The sequence below is a fragment of the Cupressus sempervirens genome, chromosome 3 (assembly GCF_028749045.1).
Source record: "Cupressus sempervirens isolate cs-2001-9-10 chromosome 3, ASM2874904v1, whole genome shotgun sequence".
Lineage (NCBI taxonomy): Eukaryota > Viridiplantae > Streptophyta > Pinopsida > Cupressales > Cupressaceae > Cupressus > Cupressus sempervirens.
This window is the reverse complement of record NC_143120.1, coordinates 932,752,231-932,765,904: the sequence shown is the minus strand read 5'-3', so window position 1 is coordinate 932,765,904 and position 13,674 is coordinate 932,752,231. Positions and strand designations below refer to the sequence as shown.

Genomic DNA, 13,674 nt, shown 5'->3' with positions numbered 1-13,674 from the left:
AGCTACTTCTGCGCCGGTTGAGCCATCTATGGAGGAGCTTAGCGATATGCATGCATTTGTTGATATGTGATCGGATGATAGTACACATGTTGATGATTATGAGTTTTCACCATCTGCAAATTTGGTTTAGTTTTCTATTGCGGCAGTTGATGCTGTTCCTATGTCCATAGATTTTGATGTGGCTACACCTATTGTTGATACAATTGGTATGAGTCCATATGGTTCTCCTGTAGTTATGTCTTTTTCAGGGATTGTTGGTGATGATTTGGATTCCAGTCCAATATATATTATATGGGTGGCTATAGGGAAGAAGAGTATGTTGATACCTCCTACGAAGTTGTCTTTTGGTGATGTCCTGACTTTTACATCATCAGCATAGGTATTGGGTGTTATATTGCAGGTGATGTTGATGGTCCTGATGATATTGACATGTAGTTGGTTCAGTGTTGATAGGGATGCCACGTACTTATTCATTTGGGATCCAGGTGGAGGTTGGAGTTCTTTGTGTTGCCGGATTGCTTGAGGACAAGCAATCTCGGGGAGGGAGGACTGTAATGTCCCCATTTCTACTAGCATCGGAGTTGGAGAGATTACCCTATTATTGTGATCCTCATAGGTTAATTATGGTGGATAGAGGGACTTCTGAGGCAATGACTTGGCTTGGGAAGGTCTTGTCTTCTCCACAATCCAGTAAGCTATAGGTTGGTCTTCGTTTGGCTCATATTGAACCTCATTTGGACTTAGGTTTGTGTACTCACTAGTTGTGGTAAGTTGGGTGTTGATTGAGATGGACTCTTTCTATTTTTGGAAAGTGCATTTGATCACATGGAGAAATAATAGGTGTGCCTCCTATTTCAGAGGACATATTTAAATGATGAGTATATTGGGAAAATTATTATAAAATTATTAAATGGCTTATTATAAAGTTATAATTTAACTTTATAACTTCACTTAAGTTGAGGGTTGAGTCATCATTGAAAGGGGCCATTTATTTAATTAATTATATGCCTAAGTGTTGATGTTAGTTTTGTACCACTACATAACATATAGGAATTGAATACTCGGTATGGAATATCAAACACTCAACCCTATCTTGAAAAGTAAATACTCATGAAGAGCATGAGGAAAACTCCAAGGTTCTTTACACTTGTGGATACTAACTTAGATATATTAATGTGATTTGTTGGTTAATCACGTAGGCGGGCTTACGTTCTTTCAAGGATGTTAGACTTCTGTTGTGATGACGACGATGATGAAATATTAGCTTTGCAATGTATACTAGTGCCAAATGATGTTGACGGTGATGGTGATGGAGGGTGTGTTTGCCAATGATGCTTCTCCTTTTCTAACTTTCTTTTTGAATGAACTGCAACCACTGAACTACTTGCTGCTTTACCTCTACTCCTATGGATGGAAAGATTAGAAAATGGATGGGGATCAAATCTGATGAAAGCTTACTAGCGACTCTACCTTCATAGATGCAACGATTCAAGGGAAAAAAACTAGATTACCACGCAAGGCTTCCTAACCAGCCGGTAGGATGTTAGTGGCCTAGTTTATAGATCCCTATCAAACATCCGCTAATATCACCATGCAACTATCCATCTATTCTTACTCTTACTTATCAAGTTCTTGAAATAAAATCTACTTTAACAACTTCAATGAAATTTAACTCTAACAATTGGAAGTAGAAACAATGCAATAACACCAAGTGTTCTTATCACCATGCAAGTCACAACAATGATAAGAGAAGCAATTTTGGTATTATTTTAAGCAACAATTTTTTTCAACCCTTCACAAATGAGAGCAAATGGCCTTATATAGGGGGCCAAAATTATAAACAACGGTAGAGATTAAGAGGCAAAATCAACGATCCAAATCGAATCCTAGAAACCCTAGTTAGGGTTGCCACCCCATTGTCCAATGAGAAGATGCCACCTCATCAATGGACCAATGAAAAAGAAAAGAAAAGTGGCAACCAATGAGAAGGCACCAAAATGGTAGCCAATCAGAATCAGACACCTATCCTACCCAAGAAGAAGGAGAATTTGCCACTTGGGCTTACATCAAATGATCTAATATAATTCTACCCTTTTCTTTCATCTTTTTAGCCAAGGCAATGAACTTGGCTAGCCTGTCATTGACTTCCTTCATGGGAGGGCAAAGCATATGCTTTATCTTGAGCTCAACTAAATTCATCATGATGCTTGTTGCTTACAGTGTCTTCTCATGATCCTTCTCATATTCTTTCGCATATCTGATAAAGGCACTAAGGGAGGCAAGGGTGCCCAAATGTTTCTTCTTGATGGCAACCTTCCCCAACTCCTCCAATCTCGATCCAAACTTTGTCTCATTGACGTTCTCCTCATTGATATCTTCAAAATCAAGTGCAGCCCCAACATCGCTCATCATGGTTGAAATGGAACTGTCAACGCCTAGGCTGTGCTATGCAATCTCATTCCGTATTTCTTCAAGTACCCTTAATCTGATGATCAAGCCAACAAATCGAGACTCCACCGCACTCATCCCTCCTTTGTCCACCAACTTGGTTCTTTCCAAATATCTCTCTGGTAACCCACTAAATGCTTATAGCCTAGGAAAGGCTAAGTCCTTGAGTGGAAGGAAAGCCCCTTCAAATGTTCTGAATTTGTTTCTAATAGCCACCAATGACATGAATGCCGAGATAAAGGAAGACAAGAAATTTCGCCCATCTTGAATTATATCATTGATCCAATCTTTGATTTCGTGCAGCTGAGTTGATATTTCTTCTATGTTGCTCCCCCTGTCTTGCGGAAGGGTTGCATGATGCAATTGTTAGATAGGCTGGCAATCTGTCCAAAACTTGTTTTTGGCCTCCAACTTTACAATCCTTTTGTTTGCCTTCCTCAATCTTTCTCTAATTGAGACCATGCCTTCCTGGATCTCCTTACATTCCATGTCATCCGTGATTCTTCCCAAGTTTTGCTCTACTATCTCATATTCCTGGGCTACAATGTCATCCATTGCCTTGCTAACTTTTGGTATAGCAATCTGAACTTTTTGGTGATCCTCATCATTGCTCCTGATTACTTTTGCCACCATTTTTACAATTTGTCTCTGTTTCTCGCTATCTTCCTTTTCCACTAACCCTTGAATATCTTCAACTATTTGGACAGTCACCACCTCGCCCCTTGGCATAAGCATTTTCCTTAACCATAGTGGTGCAGTGCATCTCCCCAAATCTATATTCGGTTCGATAGCCAAGCATCACTAATGACCTCGGTCACTTGGCTTATTCCCTCAACATCAATTGGCCTATCCTCCTCTTCACTAGTGACTGTCATATCATCTCCATGTTGGTTCTCTGAGAGAGGAGAGTACTCGGTACTATCACTGTAACTGCTTGATTCCAAATCAGAGCGCACCTCTTTTGCGACCTCTTGTTTACTTGTATTATCCTCTTGGCTCCTAGCCTCAATTATGTTCTCCCTTGACGGTGCTGCATTCCTCTCTTTGTTGGAGGTTACCGATGTTCTTTACTTTTCTCAACCTCCAAAATTCTCTTCTTGCTCTTAACTGCTCTTTGTTGCTAGTTACTGCCCCCACCTTTCTGCCTGACTGACTCCATTGGACCTTCCTCCTCCGACTTCATCTTCTCATAAGTAAGGCGTACCTTCCGACATTGTAATTGCCTTAACTTCTCATTATACCATAACTCAGTGTGTAGATCAACTATCCTTGTAATTGACTCTAAGGAAGGATCTTGATGATCATTCCAATCCACTTGATCCAATTCAGTTTTATCTACTGTATTGTAATCTTCTCTTAGCACATTTTCATCATCTTCGAGTTGATTAGGAATATCAATGCCTCTCCATCTGATTGCCCTCATCATGTCCACTAACAATTTTGAGAAAACTAGCTTCCTCACATGAAAGTCATTTTGTGAATCGGCCTAAAAATAGCCTATAGTAGGAATATGTTTGAATGTGTTTTTGTGAGATGCCTTGATAAGACCATTAGGATCGAATCCTTGTCTTGATCTATACCATCCTAGATGAGATCGCTCTAACTCTTTCTCCGTAGCTGCAAAGGCGACAGGATTGGGGCAAGTATCATTGCCTATTCCAAATGAGAAGGTGATCCCTGTCTCATCCTTAAGTTTCATCATCTTCTCATAATGCTCAAGTTGCCTAGCCAACTCCATCAAAACTACCTTGTCGGGTGGATACCTTGGAAATCTCTTGGGACAAACTGTACTTCCTGCTACTATAATATATGTGAATTGCGAAAATTGGATAAACCAATTCTCATACTTCTTAACTCTTGCTTCCGCTTCCAATCAGAGCCTCTTAGCAGGGGTCACTTGTAATATTCTGACCGTCTTCATGGCAAAGGCGTCATGAAACATCTTATAATATTTGGTGTTGTGCAAATGAAGCTATGGATAGCATTCATGCACCAAACATTGCCCCGACTCATTGCCAATCACTCCTAAGCCCTTAAGTCTAGGATTTTCATATAGTTTCACAATCAAATAGAAAAGATAGGATCCCATATAGAATTGCATTTGATTTTGCATTGTCCTAAGTTGCAACTCTAGATTTTCAATTATGATTCTAGCTCAATCAAACTTTCTCTTTGAATACTCAATTTCATCAATAAAGTAATACATCTAGTTTTTGAATTGCATACTTTGAGCCACGCCCATGATCCAATTGAGAAGCACAATAAGGTTGCCATACTCTGATTTAAAATCTGACTTGGTGAGCTTTGACGACTTGGTAACTCCCTTCCTAGCTTTGTGGAACCAATTCTGCTTTAGATGAATGAAGTAGGCCTCCTGATTATTCTAAAAGAACTTGGTTGCCTGATCCATCATCACCACTGTCATGCCTTTACGTTGGGAAATATTGAATACTTCTTCAACTACTTGTTTGCTGATGTTAGAGAACACTGTCTTCCTTTCATCAAAAATGATGAACTTGGTAATAATATCAAACCGGGATGCACACTCTATCACTAATTCTGGACAAGGCAAGGTAGGAGGGAAAACCGCTGCATGTACAATTCCACTGTTGTAGATTTTTTTGCCATGGGGGATTGTCCTTCCTTCAATCTATCCTTCAACTATACTATGCTCACCGTGCCGATATTGGTATCACTTATTCGCCTCACTTTTGAGAAGAAGGTGGTTTTAGGCATCATGTTTTCCGTGTCTTTTTTGGTATTTGTTCCCTTTGGGTTCTTGCTTGCACTAACATCTACCATCCTAAACACTTATTTCTACCCCTTCGTTCTAAATGATATGGACTATACTTATCAATCTCTAAACTTCTTTCTATCGATGAAATCTATCTTATTTCTGCCTCTCCAAGTCCTATCTCTACACTTATCAATCTCCAAACTTTATTCTTAGGAATGGGACTACTAGTTATTTTTGCCTCTCCAAGTCCTATCTCTACACTTATCAATCTCCAAACTTCTTTCCTAGGGATGAGACTACCACTTATTTTTGCCTCTTCGTTACCTTAGGATGGACTACACTTATCAATCTCCATACTTCAATGCTAGGGTGGTCTAGCTTATTTTTGCCTCTCCTAGTGTCCTATCATGAAATCTACACTTATATCTCCCAACTTCTGCCTATCAGTGGAAATGATGAAGTGGTGGATGAAAAGTGCAAGAAGAAGATAAGGGAAACGAACCAAACAAGAACAAGGAATATAATCCACATTTAAAACCAATCTTCACCTCTAAAAATGAATGATAATTTTACCTTAAATATAACCGGGTCTCTTTACATTCAGATAAGATCTTAGAAATTTCAATCCTCCAAAATGTGATGCGCTAGCTAATGAATTGCTTGCAAAAATCTGCTCATGCCACTGAATTTTGACCTTAAATTGCCTTACCAATTCACCAAATAATATCGCCAAGTTGAAGAAGAAAATCACAGCCCTTGGACGAAAAATCAGACTTCAAAATTTTTGCCAATCTCACAAAAATTAGGCCTCTTCACCACAAATTCGTGCTAAGGTAGAAATCACCCAACTTGCCAAAATTCGGATCTGCTCCTCCAAATCGCCCTAGGACAGAAATTGCCCAACCATGGAGGAAAAAATCGCTGCCAAAGAAGGAAAATTTAGGCCCCAAAGATTGCCTTAGTTGGAAATTCGCTCCCTAGAAGAAAATCGCTCCAACTTGCAAGAGGATGTGGAAAGAATGAATGAGGAAATAAGAAGGGGGAAACCCCTCTTATACTAAACCTTTTGCTTCTCCAAGTGGGCCGATCGGCTTGGAGGGAAAACAAAATTAAGTTAGTCCCTTAATTAATGGCCCAAATTTAAATGCAACACTAAAATTACTTAGCCCTATAGTGAAGTTGGTCCATTTAATTGCTAGTTTGGTCCGAATTTGCAAAATAGAAACAAGGTAAGTTGTCAATGTGAAAATTTTCATTTAACAATGCTTTGGTAATTAAAATATCATTAAAATCAAATCTAGCAATTCAAAATCGATTTTCAATTCCAAATTACCAATTTCCTTTAACATTTCTAAAATCCTCTACGCAAAATTTCAACCAAATTAATGCAATTTTGCAATTTAGTCCACTTTCAATTTTGCAATACAATTTCAATTTTTTAACACAATAAATCTTTTTCTTGGCACTCGAAATTCAAACTCCAATTTCAATTTCACTATCAAAAAAATTCCTTTTCACTGAAAAATTCAAGATTTTCCAAAATGACTAAATCTAACAAATTCATTTTGGAAATGCTCAAGCTTATGTAATTATTTTAAATTATCAAAAAAAAATCCATCTGAGTCCAAAATTTGCAAATTTATCTTGCTAGATATCGTTTAAACCATCGAAAAAAATGTTGTTGAATCCTTCTTGGCCTAAGGACATTATTACATGTTCCGGAAAATCAAGTTTAGGACCGGGTAAAAACAAATCAAATCCTTTCTTGGCCCGAAGGCGTCCAAGGTGTAATAATCGTCAATTTGAAAACCTTTGGATGACTCCAAATCTTGCTAAGGCAACCGAAAAATTTTTATCACCGTGAAAATTGCCAAGGCTTGCCCGAAAAAAGGGGGTCCCAAATTTTTTTTTTGGGCAATGGTGTGAAAACCTTACAACACTATGCCAAGTATTACATGTTACTAAAAGAGTTGTGTAGGAAAGTATCAAGAGCTGAGTTCTTTTGGGAAACATTCGTAGTTTTGAAGTTGAGTTCTTTAGGGAAACTTTTGTCAATAAGGGATTATAAATATGAGCTCATTTCTTTAGAAAAAACACGGTTGAATATTTATTTACTTTTGTTGCCTCTGTGGCTTTTCTGAGTTTGAAGTTTTTGCTTTTGCTGAAGTATAAGGGTTTGATTTTGGGTGTGCATTTAATCCACAACGAAAGTATTGTGGATTAAATTCTGAGACTTGTTCAAGGGTGAAAATCTGAGTATTCTTTTTGTATATGCTGTTGCTAAGAGGACGTTGAGGAGTTGGGAGAAATTGGTATAAATAGTTACTGTGTATTACATCTGCTGCTTGGCATTGGAGGTTGTCATTCCTTTTGGCATTACTAGGGCCTGCTATTGATTGCCTATACTGCTGCAAAGAAGATGATTGTCACTGTGAAATTTGGTGCTGCATTTCCAGATTTGGTGTCATTGTTGTTGGGGTTTTGGTATTTTCAGTTTCATTGCAGATTTGGACTGCGAAAACTACAGGTTACTCATTATAATTTGAAATTTGTTATTGTATTGGCATTCCAAGTTATCATTAGCTATCGCTATTAATTAAAATCTGCAGACTTTTACTGAGCATAGAAAGAGAATGGTAAATTGTTCTTGGTTCATCATTTGTATAATCATAACATATCTAGCAGATTTTTACTGGAAATACATAAATCATTGATTAGTTCAGTTTAGAGGAACTCACATATATATTCGGTAGTATTGGCAGATATTGGAGAATGTTTGCCGAGTGTTTGACAAATTGCCAAACTCTTGAATTTCTTAAGAATTGAAGTTGTTAAGTTATAATCTTTTTGGATTTGTTATAGACTTGGATTCTTCTACCTTTGAACAACAAGTTAATGCACTTGAAGAGAGAAGCACCCTGCTGGTCATTTATGATGGTTCTGATGAAGGAGAAGGATCATAAGAAGTGGCTCATATTTTAAGAGTCTTGAAGAAAAAATTGTAGATAAGGAGCCACAACCAGCTTCAGTGTTCCAAGAACAAGTGCATGGCTATCATGTGCAGACAATGGAGAATGATGAGCCAATAGACACAGAGGATGCGAGGGAGGTAAACACAGAGAATGATGAACCAATCTTTGATGAGAGAAAGAAGAAAAGATTATTCGTAAATGAATCACAACACGCTGCTATAGTATAACAAATGATTGATGAGCTACATTTGGGTAACATTCTTGCACATAAAAAGAGACTAAAGAGATTGTACGGAAGATTGACATCTTTATTGTGCCTGGGTTAACACTCAAGGAATTGTTTTGCTTGACCAAGTAAGAAAGCAAGAAGATGCTACACTTGCCTCTGAGATTGAGACATTGGAGAAGATAGAAGGGTTTGGATTTGACCCCAAATTGAGACTTTGGCCACTTGGGTGACATTCAAAGGGGATAAACCCAAATTAATTGATATTTCTGGAGGTACACAAGGAATGGCGATGGCTCAGACAATTGACAACACTGATCCCCTAGTCCCTTCTACTAAGCTAATGCATAGAGCAATGTTCAATAGAGCTAGGATGAAACACATGAGAGAAAGGATTGAAGAGCTATAGATAAGAGAAATCGATATGAAGCTAATAATAAACAAGATGCATACAAAGATTAGGAGATTGGAAAGTGAAGTTAGTAGTCTGAAGGCCCTTCTTGCATCAAATGCTATTATAGTTCGCCAAGCAGCCCTTGTTACGGTGGAAGAAAAGTAGTCTGAAGAGGTAAGAGAAGAAGATGTACAGAAAGAACGCACTTACAGGAACCTAGAAGAAATCCTATCTTTTAGGATAAAGATGATCTTGGGAAAATGTAATGAGATATATGAAGGGTTCCGTGTGAATTATATGCTTGACTTGGTCAAGAAAAACAAAGCTATGATGTTATGAATTAGAAGGGAAATGTAAACCCTCCAGGTTTAAGTTAGGTAGATTCTATGAGATCACAAACAGAGATTTGGATATTCCCCCATAGATTAAAGGTGTTGTTGATACGTTAGAAGCCATATCAAGGAATTTGGCATATATGGAACAGGAACAACAAAAGATAGAACATAAGATAGTGACCATTGCTTCTGCAAAACATTGTGTCATACGTACCCTAAAAGATAAAGGCGAAAAAACTAGGGACTTAGAAGGTTGGAGAAATGATATGAGAACACTGCCCCAAAGAGCCATGGCTCGATTCAAAGAGAATAAAAACTTTCAAATTAATGAATTTCATACTCTGCTGAGTAAGGTTATTACTTTACAAAACAAATTCATTAAGTTCCAGACAGATGAGCGTATTGCCACAGGATAGAAATGGCAGCGCCTTTGGAAGTTCATTCCTGAAGTTTCTCAGTTTGTATGGCCTACACATGTTCAGATTTGAAAGTGGATAAATGATTACATGATAGTTCTTGAATCAGCATTGGTGGAAGCAGGGAGCACCTATGAGGCTGCCATGATTGAATGACAACATAAACTTTTATCAAATAGTTTTTAGTTTATATGCATTTAGTATAGTTAGTTTATAAACAAATAGTTGGTTATGAATAGTTGGATTTTCAAGAGATTTGAAGCTTTGTTGAACCCCTTCATTTTCTATAAGAAGGGGTACCAAGATCTCATTTCATGTAAGTTTACATATACAATTTTATATATTGGATATAATTCCTTTTATGCAATATCACAAGGCAAGTTGAACTTTAATGATTGATGGAGTTCCAAGGTTTATGCAATTAACAATGTTCTTTTGTTGTTTCTTGTTTGAATGGCAATATAAAGACACTTTACTTTAATTCTCAATTTGGATATTTGGATGTTCAATAACTCATCGTCAGTATTGTCCTTTTGAATCCATATTATTGTTTGATGGATTGAACTTAATATACATATTTGATTATCAAATATTACATGCTATGTGATGTTTGTCAATTTGATCTCCATCACTAGGGTTAAACTCATTTGGACTATGATTCATATTTTTCAAAATTCTTTGTCCAATAATTGATGGTGTACTCACAGTCTTTAGAGTTTGATGATACTTTGATTGTGTGAGTTAGGTTCGATTTACCAATGACAAAGCACCGATCTTGCCAAGATTAAGGTGATTAATAGTTGTAACTGGTGGAGTTCTTTACCTGATCACTTGCACCAAATAAGTCATTTTTATTATTTCCATTTCTTGTTACCATAAATACCTAATCCTGATTTATCCTTGAAAACTAGTTGCAATCTCAAGAGTATCATCGAAAAAGATTGCATTCAGAAGCATTGAATCATTGTGAACAGTTATCGTGAAGTTGTACCTGCCTAGGTATTGTAGGGCCTAAAGAGAAGAGGATTTGATCATCAAGTATCAATCCTAGTCGTTGGCCAAATTGAGTTGAATTACCCAACATTGAGTAGGCAAGACTCATAGGTTTTCAACGAACGATTTTAGGAACCAATAGATTGTTGTCCATAAGTCCTTTTATAAGCTATTATTCATTTTTGTTGGCTATTGTTGTAAAAAATCTTTCAAGCTATTATGATGTGCTGATGACCATCTTAACTTCTTGTATTTTAACAGTTTTTAGCGTAATGACAATTAAGGAGAATGTGATCCACTGACTCTTCTTCTTGTTTGTAGACTCTTCATCTTGAGAGTCCTTCATAGCCTAATTTTTTAAACCATTGTATTGTAAGCATGCATTTTTGGATGGTTGTCCATAAAAAAGGTGCCAACTTTAGGCAAACATACTTTGTTCCAACACAAGTGTAAAAGAGTGTCTACAACTTTTGCCAATTTAGATGTTTGATAAGGTGCTTGTAAGTTTGTAACCCTCTTTGACTTTATATTTACCATTGTTTGACCCAACACAAATAATTTTCTCCTCTTTCTTTTATTGCAAAATGCCCGTGCTTTAATACTTTTAATAGTATATTGTTTTGAATATTGGAAGGGGGAGTTCCTTCTAGAGTTTCCCATTTCCATCCTAAGGAAGGCAATGAGCTGTCTTTTTTAACGTAGTGACATAGTTTGTCTCCTCATTCTCGTTTCAGAATAGTTTTAATGTTAGAATCTAATTCTAAGGAACCCAAAGGCTTATCGCCAACCCATGAGTCCTAGAAGAGAGCTTCTTCTCCATTACCAATGTCCCATGTTAATTAATTATTTATAATATCTTTACAATGTCTCATGAAATTCCATATATGGGATTCATTGGGATGACTCTTGGATCTAAATTGGTTTATGGGGTCCGCATTTAACACATTTATTTAGCAAAATAGAAGGCCATTTCCTCTCAAGTTCTTGGAATAGTTCCTATATTAGTTTTCCTCTTAAGGCTACAATAAGTTTTGAATGCCTAACGCTCTTGCTTCTAGGGGTTTGCATATGTTCTCTCATTTTATCATTGCCAATTCTTTTATTTTCTGATGTTCCCTGCTAGAAATATTTTCTAAGCTTGGAGTCTATTTTCTAAATGATGTTGTTTGTCATGCATAAAATTGACATTTGGTAAATTGGTATGGCCAAGAGAACATATTCATTTGTGGTTCTCTTCGCATTAGATAGCCATCTTCCTTTCCAACTGTCCATTTTATTGTGAAGCTTAGTTATTATTGGTTCCCATAACTTATCACTCTTGCTACATTTGTCTAGTGGAATACATACGTATTTACATGGGAAATTACTTGATTTAAATCCCAGGGTTCTACATATTTCTAATTTTATATTTGGTTTTGTGTTTATGAAGAAGACTTTTGATTTGTTTGCATTTACTATTTACCCTAAAGCTTCCATATATAAATTGAGAATTTGTTTGAATTGTAAAGCTCTTCCTCCTTTGTAGTTACTCTAGGTAGGAGTGTATCATCTGCAAATTGTTGATGTGATTGAGTGTATTTTCTATAACTTTAATTCCTTTTATTCTTCCTTCTTGGTGAGTTTTGTGGATGGTTCTATCTAGGGTTTTTGCCATTATGGAAAAAAGAAGGGGAGATTGGATCTTCTTGTCTTATACCTCTTGAGATGCTGAAGAAACCTTCAGGACTACCGTTGACTAGAATAGAAATTTTGGGGTTTGATATGCAGCTCAAGATTGTTTTTCCATCTTTTGGAGAATTTGAAAGACTTTCAGCATTTGCGTAAATCTCTTGGGCAATAATGTTACCTTTGAGTATTGATCTATTTGGTACAAATCCTGTTTGCTCCTCATAAATGATTTCAGGTAGTAATTGTTTTAATCTCTTAGCTAAAGTTTTCAAAAGGATTTTATATATAGTGTTACATAAGGCTATAGGTCTAAATCTCCTAACTCTGAGTAGTTGGTTTTTGTAGGTTTTTCGTAGTGTTACATATGGCTAAAATTGTATTATTGATTTCTGATAATAATTTTCCAGAATTCTGGGTTTCTTCTATGGCTTCATATAAGTCCTTTCCTACCATGTGCCAACATTTTTGGAAAAACTTGGCATTAAAGCCTTTAGTGTTGAGAGTTGTGTCTCGGTACATTTGGAAGACCGCTCATTTGACCTCTGAAAGGGAAAATTTACTATTCAACAATTTATTCTCTCTTTCCAAGATTAATTTAGGGATTGAGGTTAGCATCTCTTGTTGTGCTTTAAGATTGGACCCATTAGAGTCATTATATATGTTGTTGTGGTATTTGACAAATTCCTTTGCCACTTCATTGGGCTCTTCTATTAAGCTACCGTATTGGTCTTTGATTTGAGTTATTTTGTTAATTGCCCTTCTATTTTGTGTTGTTATGGGAAAATTTCATATTTCTGTCTACTTCAGCCGACGATGTCTCTCTTGATTTCGGTTTCCAAAAAGTCTCTTGTTTTGCTAAAATATTTCTGTGTTTTGCTAATAACTCTTTTTCTTCATAAAGTTTTTCTTAGTCCATGCCTATTCTAATAACTTCTTCATTTAGAGTATCTAGTTCCTGTTTTATATTATTATTTTCATCAAAAATATTAGTAAAATGTTCCCTATTCCATTTTAGTAATTTGAGAGCCTTTAATTTTGAGACGAAACAAAACATCTTGGAATTTTCAAATTTTTCTTCATTCCACTATATTCCTACCAAATCCATAAAGTCTTTGTGTTGAACCCACACGTTTTCAAATTTAAAAGGGCTTGTTAGTGGCTTGTTAGGTTCAACAATATCTAATCTAACTGGGAAATAGTTTGATCCAAATGTTTTTAATATTTCTGCATTTAATGTAAAGTTGAATTTGCTGAGATCTCTTTTGAAAAAAACGTATCCAGCTTCTCTGCTATCTGACTAAAACCTGCCGTTCTATTATTTCAACTAAAGGCTCCATTGCTAGTTTTAATACCAGTCAAATTATTGGTGCCCATAGGTTGAAATCTTCCCATGATTGTGATATTATTGAGGAATCCCAATGTTTCTCACTTGTATCCAGAATTGCATTAAAGTCTCCTCCTACGATATGGGTATCTATGTTATCC

The 13,674-nt window shown here is 36.5% G+C and overlaps 1 protein-coding gene across 3 annotated transcripts in view; it reads left to right on the top strand.

The window, feature by feature from the left end:
* Positions 1 to 13,674, top strand: part of SOL1 (carboxypeptidase D) — a 194,207-nt gene that overhangs the window by 98,187 nt on the left and 82,346 nt on the right. The window lies entirely within an intron of this gene.